This window comes from Merops nubicus, unplaced genomic scaffold (genome assembly GCF_000691845.1).
Source record: "Merops nubicus isolate BGI_N331 unplaced genomic scaffold, ASM69184v1 scaffold3884, whole genome shotgun sequence".
Lineage (NCBI taxonomy): Eukaryota > Metazoa > Chordata > Aves > Coraciiformes > Meropidae > Merops > Merops nubicus.
The window spans coordinates 37600-53454 of record NW_008603471.1 but is presented as its reverse complement, the minus strand read 5'-3'; the positions used below and the strand labels follow the sequence as shown (position 1 = coordinate 53454).

At 37.4% G+C, this 15855-nt stretch overlaps 1 protein-coding gene across 1 annotated transcript in view; it reads left to right on the top strand.

The window, feature by feature from the left end:
* Window positions 1-6160, top strand: part of FAM19A2 (family with sequence similarity 19 (chemokine (C-C motif)-like), member A2) — a 51229-nt gene extending 45069 nt beyond the window's left edge. The window contains exon 5 of the mRNA XM_008938660.1: window positions 5787-6160. The gene's annotated coding sequence lies outside the window, so the exon portion shown is untranslated. The remainder of the gene's footprint in view (window positions 1-5786) is intronic.
* The last annotated feature ends 9695 nt before the right edge of the window (window positions 6161-15855 follow it).

Sequence of the window (15855 nt, the reverse complement as noted above, 5' to 3'; positions counted from 1 at the left end):
CTTAATGGCTTTTTCTGTCCATCTTTCCTACTTCTCTAGAAAATAAATTACAGGATTCTCAAGTTGTGAAGAAATTGTGGCCCTTTGTTAATTGCCCTTTGTTAGTGTTTGCAAGGTACTTTTGAGTAACACTGGTATGAGGTAATAGTATTACAAAAGCAGCATCTTCCAAGCATACAAGTTGAATGGCTTCAGTGAATAAACATGCAGAAATGGCAATGCAAAGTGTCCTCTGCTTTTTTTCATAAGCCACATATGAATGATGTGCATGCATCCACACAGTGGATTTTGAAGTTTTAGGAAATACTGTGCTTCCATCTGTTCAAAAGATTAATTTCCAAAGTTAACTTCATTTGCACAGGGCAGAAGTGGAAAAAATGCACTGGGAGATGTTTGTTTCTGGTTCTATGGGCCCTTCTGTTTCTACATTGTAATAGTTGCCTTAAGTTTTCATTACCAAAACAGTTATGTCATGGAAAAATATGACTTATATAGCCCTTTTCAAGTCCATTCCTTATTAGGAAAGGTTTGCTAAAGCATCACTTTGAAGACCATGTTTTATTATTTTTTTTATGTGATCTATTTACATACAATATAAGAAAGAATACAAAAATAAGGACACAAAATGGATGGAAATATACTGCATACAAATAAGTATTGTCATGGTACAAGATCTCTGTCTCACCTCCATGTCTTGGACAACAATCTGTAGCCAGGCATTTCTTCAAGCCATTTCTTAGGCCTCTTACTTCAAGTATTTATTGGAGGTATTGTTGTAGCATTCGCTGTATTTAGCTTATCATGTTGGTCATTATGTTTATTTGTGAGACCCTTTTTATTTTTCCTAGAAATCTGCATGCCATTTTTGTTCCTCACAGGCCTCTAATATTTTACAAGAGTGCTAGAGGTGTCAAGATGGCTTTTCTTTGTCTCATGGAGTTCCACTTATTTCAGGGTGAGCTATTAATTGCTCTAAAAAAAATGTATTTCCTTTCTTTGTCTTATGTATCTCAGGAAAAAAAGAGAAAGAAGATAGCTTGATTCTTGACTATGCTCAGACAACATTCAGGCTGTGACCACACACAGAGTACTGTACAGTTGGTGGAACTGTTCTAATTAGAGAGAACGCTCCCAGTATTAGTTTCTTTCTCTTTCTTGTGTTTATTTGTATTCTTTGGTGAAAACATGGAACAGAGGGTCCACCATACTGCTGAATCATCTGTGGAGGGAAGAAATTCTGGCTTAAAAATTTGCCCCTTTCTGCATTTGCATTGATATGTAGTCCTTACGACATTATAATAGGCTTCCCTCAAGCTTTCCTCCCCTACTAAGTTCTGCTTTTTTCTGTGCACAATGGAAAAGAGCGAGAATTGGAGTTGCAAGGCCAGGCATAGAAAGGCAAGTTGCTAACTTTAAAGTGCCTGACTTTGCAAACTAGAGAGTCTGTTTTTAATATGGATTTGTGTATGACTGGTGATAGACATAGAAAAAATTGAAAGAGCTGCCAGTCAAAAAAAAATAGTAATATACAAATTTGCACTATGAAATGTTCCAGTACATGCTTATTTCAATATATGATATATTGTTACCTATTTTCTTCTAACATTATTAAATAATAATTACTTATGTGCCTCATTTGGATGTATAAATCATTCTGTAGTTACAACTAATTAGTAATACTTTCGTTTCTCTGAAGAAACAGAAGACTTGTACTATACCTAATTGTGATCCTGTAACATTGATGATTAGGTGCATGAAAGTAAGGAAGAGTACTTTATTATTCAGGCAATATTTGCTCAGCCATTCTTTACATCCTATAATCTTGACTTTTCTTCCGTCCTCTTATAAGGCAGAAAGAAGTCTTGAAGAAAAATACCAGGCTGGGTTTTTACTGGGAATCCACTCTTACAGAATAGGTAGTATTATCAGCTGTATTCATTAGTTGTGGGGATTTCACAAGTGAGGATGTTTTTCACCCATTTTCAGCAGCACTGGAATGGAGGCTGTCCAGAAAATCTCTGGAGCTGATAGCTTTTCTAATGTGCTGCCTTTAAGGTCTTTTCATTTTTGGTCCATTCTGGGTTGCCCTGGCAAAAATGCTCTACCTGTTTCAAACATTGTGAACAGAAGACAGGCTGAAAATTTCAGTTACATTTAATTATGTATTGTTGTTTTAAAATAAACCAAGTGAGTTCATACACAATTACAGCCAATTTAAAACAGCCACTCACTAATTTGAATTAAAAAGTCTGCAAATGTGGAATGATTGTACTTTAATTGCACATTTAGTACAAGAAAATGAAGAGAGTCTAATGCATTGTATTTATGATATAACAACCATGTGAAAAAAATATATTAGAATAAAGGGAGTAATTATGTTCCCAGAATGAACAAATTAATTCATATCAACACCTAAGATGCTAAAGGTTTTATGTCCTTTTTTCACTTGTGTTGTTAAGCAGCAGCAAAGTTAATTTTCCATATATATTAATTATTAATTGAAAAATTTATTAGACTTGATTTGCACCCATTCAGTGTGTTACTGCTCTCTTAGAATTTTAAAGACTAGACAGAGACTGCTATCAGTCCCCCTTTTCCTATAAAGACCTTTGTCACAATAACTTGCTTCCCAGTTACTCAAACAAAACAGCTTTTACTGTATCCAAAATTAAACGTTTCTGGGAATACCATTACTAGCTATTAGCTAAAATGTCATTGCTTCTTTATGAAACTGCCTTTATCATCCAAGAGGTCTATTCATTCCCTAATGTGTATGGCTGTATAACTTCCATTAATGTTAATGTCTGGGCTGTGCTTGCCCATAACAAGTATTACCTTCTTACAAAGAGGCTGATGTGGACCATGTGTGTCTTACTCAGAGTAGATTGTGTGACCTGGAAGTCAACAGAAAAAAAATGAAAGGAAGGAAAAAAAAAAAACCAAACACAAACCCACCATTAAAAAAAAAGGGCAGGCTCAATAATAAAAATTCTGGCAAGGTAAAGCAGTTAAAAACTCCAGTTGTGTAATCGTAAAAACTAGGAATATGCAAGTTGTCTTCCTGTGCAGTCTGTATAAACAAAATGACCTTTGTATATGATTAGCCACCTGTTACAGAGCAGAGACTTGAATGGCTCTCTAATTTTTTTTCTTCTTCACATTACGTATTTATTCTATGTAACAGTGTTTTTTGCTTTTATAGGGATATTTCCACCACACAATTGTAGAGTTAGATGGGGGGGGAGGAGTGGTGAGATAGGCCTGCAGATTATTATTTTACTGGGTTTCTTTGTGACTGAAGAGAATGCATTTGCACTTCCAAACTCATATGTAACAGAACAGTCATGTATGTGTGAAAATACTCTTCTTGCTAGCTGCCATTTATCACCTTAGCCCATGCATTGGCAGAACTGGATGTAACAGAAATAAGAAATCGCAAAATGGTTATGGCTGGAAAGGAACTCTGGAAGTCCAACCCTCCTGGTCAAGCAGAGCCACCTAGAGCCAGTTGCCCAGGACCAGATGGCATTTAATTATTTTCAAGGAGGGAAACTGAGCAACCTGTACCAGTACCTAGTCACCCTCACAATAAAAAAGAAAAGTGTTTTCTGAAAGGAAGCCTCTTGTGTTTCAGTTTGCGCTCAATGCCTCTTGTCCTGTCACTGGGTACCACCTGAAAAGAGCCTGGCTCCCTCTTCTTTGTATTCTCCCTTCAGGTATTTGTACACATTGGTGAGATCTTTCCTGAGCCTCCTCTTCTACAGGCTGAACCATCCCAGCTGTCTCGGCCTTTCCTCATATGAATATTCTCCAGTCCCTTATTGTCTTATTAGCCCTTCAGTGGACTCTCATCAGTAGCTCTATGTCTGTCTTGTACTGGGGAGGCCAAAACTGAACCCATCATTCCAGGTGTGGCTTCAGCAGTACTAAGCAGAGGTGAAGGATCACCTCCTTTGACCTGCTGACAATAGGTTGGCTGATGTGGCCCAGGATACTATTAGCCTTCTTTGTGGCAAGGGCAGATTACTGGGTCATATCAACTTGGTCCCTCAAAAGTCAGCTGGCATCTTCTCTTTTTAATAGCAAAGGTCTGTTCTGTGAGTCTGTAGGCACAATAGGGAATTCAGCTGTGTTCCAGTGGAAAAGTAAGAAGCTTTGATCCTGCATCTGCATGACCTCTTTGAAAGCCTCACATCTGTTGACCTGTCTCTAGTGTGCAGTTGCATCAGTTGGCATCAGTTGATTTAACACGTTTTGTTTTTTTTTAATGTATACATATATATGTCTCAAGTGAGGCTAATGAAAGTCCACCTTCGGATAGGGTCAGAAGATGTGTATCTTACATTATGTAGCTCGGTGGCAGCTTGGTCCACAAATAGGATTCCGACTTGTTGCAATAAAGCAAAAAATAAATAACAATAAGATGCTGTGTCAGCCTTTTGAGCTTTGGTGCAGGGCACAGAAATATGTTGCCTGACTTTTAAATTAATTTTCCATTATTTTTTCAGGCAATCTTCTGCTATAGAAGGGGCCACATGAGGCTGTTTCTAACACAAAGAACAAAGCAAACAAAAGTGTCTAATAAACAAACCCATGTATCACAAAAATCACAATGCACAATTTTATTATTGCCTTTCTAAGTGCAGTTCATAGAAAAAAATTGGTAGAGACGGCAAACTGAAGTAATGAACTCCTTGAACAGTCTTTTTAATATTCTACTCTATGCTTGTGCTCTGCAGAGCCAACAAGAGTTGTATGCAAACATTTTTGCTGAGGGCAAAAAGAATGTTTCATCATTAAGGAGTATGACCTTTCTTTCTGTGATCAAAATGAAAAGCATATGCCACTGGATGTCATAAAGTGTTATTGTGACCATTCCAATGGGTTTTTCCTCAAGAGTTGGGATGTGGTCCCCTGACACAATTTGATATTAAATTGTTACATGATCATTAATTGTATCCACTGACACAGCAGAAATATTCCTCAAAGTTACGTTTCTTTGATATGACAGATTTTTTTTTTCTTTTAATGTTTAAAATCTGAATCAGACACAGGGAAAGTCCAATTACTGTGAAATGCTTTGTCTCCCACTCTTTCTCTGTGGTCTTTCTGTTCTGCTCTTGTTTCATGTTAGGCTGGATGAAACCACTATAAGTGAACTCCTCGGTAGTTATTTTGTACCTTGTGAATAACAGGATATATCTCTTGCTTGTTTATGTTTGTATTATTTTTTGTCCTGCTTCTCCACTAAGTGATTATTACTTGCTAAGATGCATTTAGCCCTTAACAAGACATTGCCTTTTCCAACCTAAATGATTCTATGATTCTATGATTTTTTTTTAAAGTGGTGTGCAAAGAATGGAAGAATACATCTCCAGTATTGGTCACTGTTGTAGTCAAGGCTAACGTTTTAAAATCATAGACATTACCATGCAGAAGTTTTCACACTGACAAGATGAACAGAATGCAGACATTTTTCCTTGAAACCAATGCTTTTGACCTTTGTGGGTTGGTAATTTGTGACCTTCAAATTTTTTGTTATATTTTTAAGCACAGTCACATTTCAGTTTCTCCTTGTCAAATACAATTCTAACAAAGCACTTAAACACACAATTTAAGTTGGGGGGTAATACCATCTAATACCATTGGGAGTTTTTCACTTTGTTAAAAACAATTGAAAGAGCATTGCTGGACAGAGATTTTATATTTCAGTCTCAGTTTCCAGTACTTCGGAAGCAGATTCTCTATGTACAGTTTTGATTTTCTGATTTTCTTTTTCTTTACAGGTAACCCGATAGCTAAAGACAAATCAAGTCAGTCTCAAGGCTGAAAGCATTAAATACAACACATAGGAATTTCATTCCTCCAGGCAATCCTTGAAGTGAAATTTTATACTGCTGGGGTGTATCCTTCAGAATCAATTGTTTCAATGAGAACCTGGCTTGTAATCAGCAACAGCCTTGAGATCAAAACTGCTGGAAAGTTATTCTGAACTTCTGTGTCACAAAGATTTCAACTGATTGAAGTGTGTACACTTGTAAAATTGCACTTGCTGAGGAATTTGCAGCTGTTATCACAAGAGTTGATATTCAGATGGTGCAGAAAAGCAGCAATCTTTTGGATTCTCCATTCCAGACTGGTGGCTTTTCATCTTGATGAAGACAACCTCCAAAATATATTGGTTTCTTCTTCCTAAAATGATCCCTGATCCACCATTCATATTGCTGGTGGGACTGCACACTGCTTTAATTAAATTTCTGTTGCAGAAGTTGTCCTCTGGCATGGCACAGTTTTAGACATTTTTATTTGTATTCCAATCTTGGAGCTCTCAAAGGTACATATTTAAACATCCTCAAGTTGCTTTTGTTATAGGAATGGAAATATATATCCATTGTTAATAATTACTGTTGACAAATAATAGTTATCTGAATACATCAGTCATATTAGAATGTATAGCCAGGTTGACATGTTTCCCTAAGGCTAAGCAACTACTGCAGCTCTTTGGCAATTAAAAAAGTAGTGGTCAAAACTGAATTACCACTTCCATTATAAGGCATTTTATACCATTAAGATATACATTTCCATTCAGTTTGAAGGAGATGAGTGTTCCTGGTATGCTTTTTAATTTCCCAACCTTTAATTAATTGAAATTCATAGTAAGCAGTCAATGACAGTATTTCATCCCTTTTTATAAAGGTAGGCAGGGATGTAAATGAGTTTTGCAATTATGAAATTGAATAGTAATCCTTCAGAATTTTTGTCTTTTTATTAAAAAATAAAATCTCTTGCTTGACCCTAAGTACTGTTGGATGCTTATGTAGATGTCTGCTCAGTCTGTTTGCTATGAAGGAAAGAAGTCTTAATACCCTCCCAGATTTACAATTCGTGGATATTTTGCTTGCTTACAGTCATTCAGTTTAGATCTGATTGTTGCCAAAAACACATTTACTTTTTTATTTTTTTGTTTCAGTAGCAATTTTTGAACTTTGTGATGTGCTGTTACATGAAAAAAATCCTCAATATTTAAAGGCCTTAAGCATCTATGAGATTTTTTCTAAGTTATTACAGAATGTATAATTTTTATACTCCATTTCATGTACATTGTACCATCTGTAACACTGATACAACAGAAATTTGGCCATTCCTTTTAATGACACTGCATAAGCATGCTGACTGGAGAGGATGAGGGAGTTCTGACCGTATGCTTTGATGCATTGAAATGAAAACCACACATACTTAATGGTAGTCAAAAATATATAGGAGCAAGCTTATTTACAAGTCCTATGTGGTTACCAGACTCCCAGAAAAAGAGGGAAATGATTTTATCTTTACAAGCCATTGACATGGCTAGGGAGTTATATATTAAGTTCCATGATGGATGAACACCCTGGAGTGCTCTGCCTGTCACAGTAGCCCCTGCTGTTCCAAAACCGTTTCATTACCTCTGCTGTATTATTGCACAGGAGAGCTTAAATAAAATAAATGACTGTTGGGAATAAAATTGAGAAGTATATTCTAACATTCTGCTGAGAAATAATAAAAAATATTGGCAGGGAAAGATATTATTTTCTGATTAAAATTTAATTAGGATAAACTGTAACAGCAACTAGATAGCTCAGTATTTTAGGATGGATTAGTATTGTATGGGTTTGTGCTAACAGGTGCAGGACAGAAGGTAGCACCTTAAAGAGATTGTCTGGGACAGTGCAAAGTGTAAATGTGCTGTTTTATAAAATCTGAATTTGGCTTCTCTTTGGTCAAAAATCTACATCATGCTTCTCAATATTTGTTTTCTTTGTTTCTTTGTTCTTAATCCAATACTGAAAATACTGTATTATATACAAGTGTAACACATGCATATCAATAAGTGAGAATAAATGGGTTTTCAAATATACTGAATAGATTATCTGCAGTAGATTAATGTTGTGAATATTCATAGCAAGTGAATAAAATTGTAATATAAAATCGAGCTCCCTGTATGGATGTGCACTTTGGAGGTCTATTCTGTTTACCCATGGAACAAAATTATTTTTTTTTTTCAGTAAATAAGAATCTCAAGGGCTATATTAATTTTATATTTCTTCAGTAGAGCTGGTAATATCTTTCACCACTTTGAAAGATCCTTTTCCAAAGGAAACTGATATCTAGCTCAACTGTTATAGCATTGTCATGGGAAATTCTCTTGGGCATCTTCAGGAAAGACAATAAAAATGAGTTATTTTCTCCACAAAAGCGGAATCCTGAAAAATTCTAATTTAGACCTTCTCATCAGCAATGGAACATGGTAGATATTCCTGAAAAGGTTTTGTGTTAAGAAGGGAAAAACAAAACAAAACAAAACAAAACAGTTCAACAGTGAACTTTGCTTGTGCATCTTGAAGCAAGATGGGAACCACAATTCAGCTGTCCATAGTGCCTGTTTTAGTGCTGCCTTTGAAAGTGGAGTACAGGTGACTAGATCAGCTTTGGACATTCGTTGTAGGCGTATGAAGATGAATGCTGCTTCAATTACTCCTTTATTCCTCATATATTATTTCCTATATTATATGATTTATCCAGCTTCATCAGTTTACAAAAATTATCAGGCATCATGATCAGAGGGTAATCCATTTCACCCTTCAAATCTGGCAAACATCAAGAACTCTGAACTTTGGGAGAATGTGGGTTCCTATTCTGCAGTTCAATTTGGCAGTGCGTTGATAAGGAAAGAAAACTCACTCCTTGTTCAAACCTTTCCAAGTGAAATTTATTGGTTCAATTCAACAAAACATAAAGCAAATCATAATATGAGTCTTGATGAAAGAAATTTGCAGATCAGGTCTAACAAGTCCAAAATAGAGCTCAAAAACCATTTAAGGGCTCTAAGTTGCTTTTATCTGGCTTATGTGTCATAAGTAAGTGTTAACCTTTGAAACAGCTCTTCTGCAGATACCACTGTTACTACATTCCAATGCACCTGTTCTGTGTCCTTTAAATCCTCCTCTTTATCTTGTATCTTTTAAATCTTGGCTCCTCCAGCTCTGCTCACGAACATTACGGGTTTAGAGTTTCAGTACTTCACCAAGCCAATGCAGCTCTATTTCATGTAGAACCTATACACTTTGAAACTGGAGACAGAGTGCATCAGATAGATTTATTTTGAAACCAACAAGCTACTATAAAGCATGCTATTTTGTTAGGTTTCCTAAAAATATATGCAGGGTTTTTTACTCATTATAATTGTACAGCTGGCTTTTATAGTTTCTAGGTAACGCATGGAAGTCTGTAACAACAAAACGGAAAGATGTAATTGGCATCTTTTTCTGTTGATTTACTGCCTCCTTCTTCATGCCCTGAATTTTACACGTGTTGTTAACCAAGATATTGGCAAGGACAAGGAGCACAGTTTTGGTTTGGAAAAGAAGTGTGCCCTTAATCACTAGTTTTTGTTTGTGAATTGTTAAATAGCTCTGTATTAAATGTGTCACACCTGAACAATCTGACAGCATTAAATGATTTCTCATGGTTTCAGTGGTATTAAATTGAATAATAAGAACTACCTAATCACTTTGTTAGTCTTTATAATGCAATTAGCACCCTGAGAAACTTTTCTGGTTAGTCTTTTATAGAAGGAGAAAATATTTCCAAATTACATCTTTCATCTTGTTCCTGTAAGAGTTTCTGTAACATTCTGATACCACTTTGCCATCAGTCATTTCAAATATTTTAGCAAAAATGTCTTCCATGGCTGTTGATTCGCATCTTCTGTATTCACCTGCAGTGCTCATGAGGTAATTACAAGAGGTAGTACATGAAAAGGCTGAATTTACCACAACTTTGTTTTGACAGATGATGACAAGTGTTGCCAACATCTCTTAATTCAAAACTAACTTAAGACCATCTGCTAGGAGGACCACTGATGGTGACAGCTGGAAACTATTATGTAAGGGAATGACTGTTCTTCTTTCTCAGACTGCTGTTAGTGGGGTGCCAGGCTAGGCAAAAGCATAGTATTTTAGTTTCATCACCAGATGTGTACGTTCTGGGGATTTGGATGCTGCATGAGAGCACTGGTTTACAGTCAAGATCCCATAGCTGGTGCTGTCACAGTGGCAGCAGGTCCTTAGGTGTTTTTTCTAGAGTGGTGGAAAGGTCTGTTTCCTGTGTTTCTGGGATTTGCTGCAAAGCCTGACTGCAGAAACAGAAAGGTGCCTTTGTGATTTCAGTGGGATTTGGATAAGGCATTCAGGTGCAGGTGAGAGTGTTTGGAATTTTCTCAGAAAATTCTGAATGAGCAAATTCATTAAATTTCACATGCCTGTTCAGGTTAACCGTTAAAGAACTTTCCCTGTATTTTCAATCCTTCCTATTGCACAGGTAATTCTTTGTGGCAACGGGAAGTGAAATACAGTTACTCTTTAATAATAAATTTTCTGCATTAAATGTCACTTATTAATATTAGCAATGTCTGAAAGACATGAAATACATCTGGTTTTCAGTTCTGAAAATCAGTATATTGCCCAACTTGGTTCAAGAAATCGCAATAATATAAATATTATTGCCCATCTAACTGTAAAATTTCAATATTAGCTCTTTAAATTATGTTTATAATCATAACTGTAAAATTCTGTTTAGATTCTCTGGAACAGCAGGGCCATTCTTTTTTTTCCCCCTATGACACTGAGGTAACCTAAAGAACCTGTAGTTTGGGATTTATGGCTTTGCTCTCACTGCTTCAAGTGCACAGCTGGGAAAACATGTAAAAGTACTTATGGCACTGACATAGCTGAGACATTTTTCTTGAATATGATGAAGAGGTAAAGTTGCAGATTTACTACGTATAATATATTGGTTGAATCCCTTGAACACTTTTCTCCTTACAAACACAACAAAAAATTAACATTAATTTTCCAGCCTTATGTCATGGTATTTGTACCTGATATCCAGAACTTGCAAAATGTTTTCTGAAAAATGTAAAAACCAAGAACCTAGCTGTTTTAGTCACTATGTCTTCACATAAAGGAGGTTATTTAGCCTGCTTCTCTCTCCGTAAACCTTCCCATTGGTGATCATAGAATAGAATCATAGAATCCTTTAGGTTGGAAGGGACCTTTAAGATCATCAAGTCCAATCATTGAGCCATTAGGGCTCTAAAGTCCTCTGCTAAAACAGATCAGAATCTGGCAGGGTTGGAAGGGACCACAAGGGTCACCCAGTTCCAACCTCTCTGCCATGAGCAGGGACACCTCCCGCTAGATCAGGCTGCCCAGAGCCTCCTCCAGCCTGGCCTTAAAGACCCCCAGGGATGGGGCCTCAACCACCTCCCTGGGCAACCCATTCCAGGGTCTCACCACTCTCATGGTGAAGAACTTCTTCCTCATGTCCAGCCTGAATCTGCCCACTTCCAGCTTTGTCCCATTCCCCCTAGTCCTGTTGTTACTCGATATCCTAAAAAGTCCCTCCCCAGCTTTCTTGTAGGCCCCCCTAAGATACTGGGAGGCCACAATAAGGTCACCTCAGAGCCTTCTCTTCTCCAGACTGAACAGCCCCAACTCTCTCAGTCTGTCCTCATAGGAGAGCTGCTCCAGCCCTCGGATCATTCTGGTGGCTCTTCTTTGGACACGCTCCAGCAGGTCCACGTCCCTCTTGTAATGGGGGCTCCAGAACTGGATGCAGTACTCCAGGTGGGGTCTCACCAGAGGAGAGTAGAGGGGGAGAATGAGTCCCGTTGTTGTTGTTTTTACTTTTCTTTGGTCATTTACTCTTTTCCTGGGACTCAGTCAGTTCTTATGAAACTTTAGTAGTGATAAGTTTTCTAATAAATAGTAGCCTGGAACACAACAGAGGCTCTTCATAGTTCTAGGAGAGAAGCGAGAGAGAAGGTAGGTCTCTTTCATTTGCTCTTAAAATGGTTTTCAGCTTAAAGTATTCTATTCAATAGAAGCATTTTTTTCCTAACTATAAATGGTCTGTGGCTCAATATGCTCTCTGATCATAAAGCTGATGAAATGGTCCTCTCTGTATGGCAGATTACTTCAGCAGAATTTACAAATGGAAGATGATGATTTTGCTAATGTCCATGGGCAGGTAGACAGAATTTGGTCCCAGATGCTCTGCCTAATGTTTGTGGCAAAAGCAACTCAAAAACAATGCCTCCATATGCCATAATTGCTGGAATTATTTCTCAGGCATATTCCCTTGTCATTCCTCATATGTAGAACTCATTAGATTCCTAGTGGGAGAACATATGGAGAGGAGAGATGATGGAAAATATTGTAAAACAGATTGTGTATTTAAATTTATATTATAAAAGACCTCTGTGTACAGGCAAACTTAGTGGAGAAAGTTCAAACACTTTCTTCCCACTTCAAAAGGAAATCAACATTTGTGGACCTGTTATCTCAGTGCATTCAAAACCACTGACATATGATGGGTTAAAGTTATCTGGCTTTAGGGATATTAGTAGGAGTTTTACTGCCAGTTTGAGGTCAGTCCTATATTTCCTACATTATTTTTCCAAATATTTAGTTAAAACATAGCTGTGTAAGATCTTTCCGCTAATAGGAATGACCAGGAGTCAAAGTTCCATCCATACAAATCTGTTGGCAGTATCAGGCCTTTGGCTGTGGGTTTGTGATTTCAGTGTCAACACAATAACTTTTATGAATACCTTATTTGTGTTTCATAAAAGTAGCAATGAAGTTTCTTTCATTCAGCTCAGATGACTGACTAATGGATGGGGACCATATCCAATGCAGAGCTCTTTTAATGACTACTGAATATTAATAACTCATTCTTTATCCTTACTTCTAGTTAAATAAAGCAAAAAAATAATTTAATCATACATGAATTAAAAATATTATACACTGACATTTATGATTTTTTTTAATTATACTTATGACTCTTCCATCTTTTATGTTAAATTTTGTCTCTTCTTATATTTTCTCAGTACTGGCCATGAAACTGATTTCGACGGGGAGCACTTTGGGTACTGTAGAGCCTGAGTGGTGGAGTTTGGCACTAGCAGAAGTTAACCAGTGGACAGGTGGCAGGTGGATAGACTGATGTCTGGGAATGCCATGACATTACTGCAGTGGCTGCAGCAGTATGGCCTATTACCTGGAGAAACACTTCTTCAGACATCATTGTTGCCCAGCTCCTAAAGAAACAATTCTGTCATGGTATCTCTTATTGCATGGAGCTGAATTAAATGTCATATCTAAATGAATATTGGAAGGGCACAGAAATACAGCGTGGACATCTCTTACGGTGTAGATCTACAGGCCTTAAAAATGTCAGATCTGTCCAGAGGATGTTTCTATGTAGGTCATTGCCTTCCTAAAAGAAGACACAAAATAGCTGTTTAGGTAGAATTTACGGTGTGTGTGTATTTGCTGGCAAATATCCCTGTCTAAAGCCACAATTTAGTGTCACATTGTCATGATTTAACCCCAGCTGGCAACTAAGCACCACCCAGCCACTCACTCACTCCCCCAGTGTGGGATGGGGGAGAGAATCAAAGGGTAAAAGTGAGAAAAATTCTGAGTTAGGATAGTAAAGCAAAAACCATGCACACAAGCAGAGCAAAACAAGGAATTAATTTACCACTTCCATGGGCAGGCAAGTGCTCAGCAATCTCCAGGAAAGCACGGCTTCATCATGTATAACAGTTACTTGGCAAGGCAGATGCCATCATTCTGAACGTCCTCCCTTTCCTCCTTCTTCTCCCAGCTTTATATGCTGAGCATGATGTCATATGGGATGGAATATCCCTTTGGTCAGTTGAGGTCAGATGTCCCACTTGTGTCTCGTGTCAACTTCTTGTGCACCCTCAGCCTACTCACTGGTGGAGTAATATGTAGAGCAGAAAAGGCCTTGACTCTGTGTAAGCACTGGTGAGCAAGAACGAACACGTCCCTGCATTACCAAAACTGTTTTCAGCACAAATCCAAAACATAGCCCCATACAAGCTACTATAAGGGAAAAAAAAAACCCAAACCCTCTATCTGAGCCAAAACCAGCACATATGTTTTGAGAGAGAGCCTCCAGAAATTCAGAACTGACTTTCCTCAATTACTACTGAAATTGGGCTGTGTTAATATACTCTTTTTCTGCAGCAGTTACACAGTGCTGCTGGCAGGCTGCACCACTTGCCCTGCACCTGTCAGAGCAGAATAGTTGGCTCTTAGGAAGCAAAACATGCACTACCATACATGCTTTTGTCTTATACTGACGACCCTGATTGTTCTGTGTGGTTTTTTTTCTGACAGCTACAGGATTCTGTGTTTACTATTAGGTGAAAGTTTAAAATGTATTATTTTGCATCAGTCTGAACAATGCACTTAAAAGATGTATTTTGCAGCTTCTTATTTGTTCATCCTATTACAATTTATTCATTTGTGCTATGTATGTATCAGCCTCCCTGTCATCTACTGGTGGCACCTTTTAAAATAGTGTCATTGGTTAGTGACTTTTTAGTCACTGCAGGAAAATGCTTATTGGATTGTAAGTATTTCATTAGCATGTTGTGTTTTTTCCATTCTGTCAGTACCACATTAGAAACTAGATGATGAAGCAGTAAAAGAACCTTGAAGATGTAGTGATTTACTTACTCTAAGGCAAACAGCTAGACCTTGCTCGGTGAAGGAGGTTACAGCTCCTATGTGTACGATTGTGTTCTATCACTCAGAATACCTGGCACTCTACTTTGATTCAAATCTGATTACAGACATTCATGTAGTAGAAATATTACTATAAAAGATTAATAGCTACTCGAAAGATGGATCCTTAAGTATTAATGCACGCAATTAGGTATCTAGGACATCTCAAATTCAGGGCTGTACCTAATGTTCCTAACGGATAAGGAAAGTAGCAAGTATTTTCCCCATTTTTATGTCTTTGGAAGGAAATATACCAGAGGACTAGGAGTTGAAGTGCTGACTGGACTTGGGTTAATGATGTGGTTATTGCCCAACTCCATATAGGTTGGATCTTACCCCACATTTTGTTAAAGCATGTAACATAAGGACCTTAAATTGATCAATATCTGCAATTAGCAGTTCTGAAAGGAAACACAAAAGGAAGTAGAAGGCGGTTTGTGCATTGGTTAGCTCCATTCTCTTTAGTGAAGCTATTCTCTGGGTAAATCTGATCTTAAGCATTCTAGCTCCTAGTTCTCTCATAAAACACTCAGCAAAGCCAATTTAAGAAATGCTTTTGACATGAAACATTTCCTCTCAAAGCCCTGGTGCAAGGTCTCTACGCTGTGCCTGTGCTCCTTAAATCCTGAATATATTGCTTTCTGAGAATTTTACTGGTGACTGAGCTTCTTACGGAATTCTGCTCAGGTTTAAATTTCACACTGCCTACCTGTGCCAGCTGTTCCAGAAACTCTATCATTGGTTCAAACTCCTGCCTGTCCTCACTTTATCATCGGTCAATATGGTAAAAAACATTCTTTGTAAATATTATCATTAAATTTGGCATATTTGTTCATCTGCAGCAATTTAAAAATGGCATTTTACTTTGTGACAAACTTGGAAATTGTTGAAATATCCTGAATAGTCATAAAGTCAGTCAAGTCATTCACAATGAGGAACTGTGATGCCTTAAGCTACTTTTTACCAGTCAGAGTATTGTCAAGGTGACCTTTCATGCTGTTTCAATTGCATAGCCTTGCCATTATTTAACTATTAAAATGATGGAAAGCTAGCAGTTTGCTATTTGAGTGGCAGCGTTTCTAGACATGGGGACCTGAAAGAATGGAACATATGAGGGGCTATAATTAATGTGCCACATTAAGGAGTTAAGGGTAAGCAGTCAAAGAAAGACTAAATCTGGTGGAGCAAAGCAGCTGCAGTCTAGTATTGAAAACTA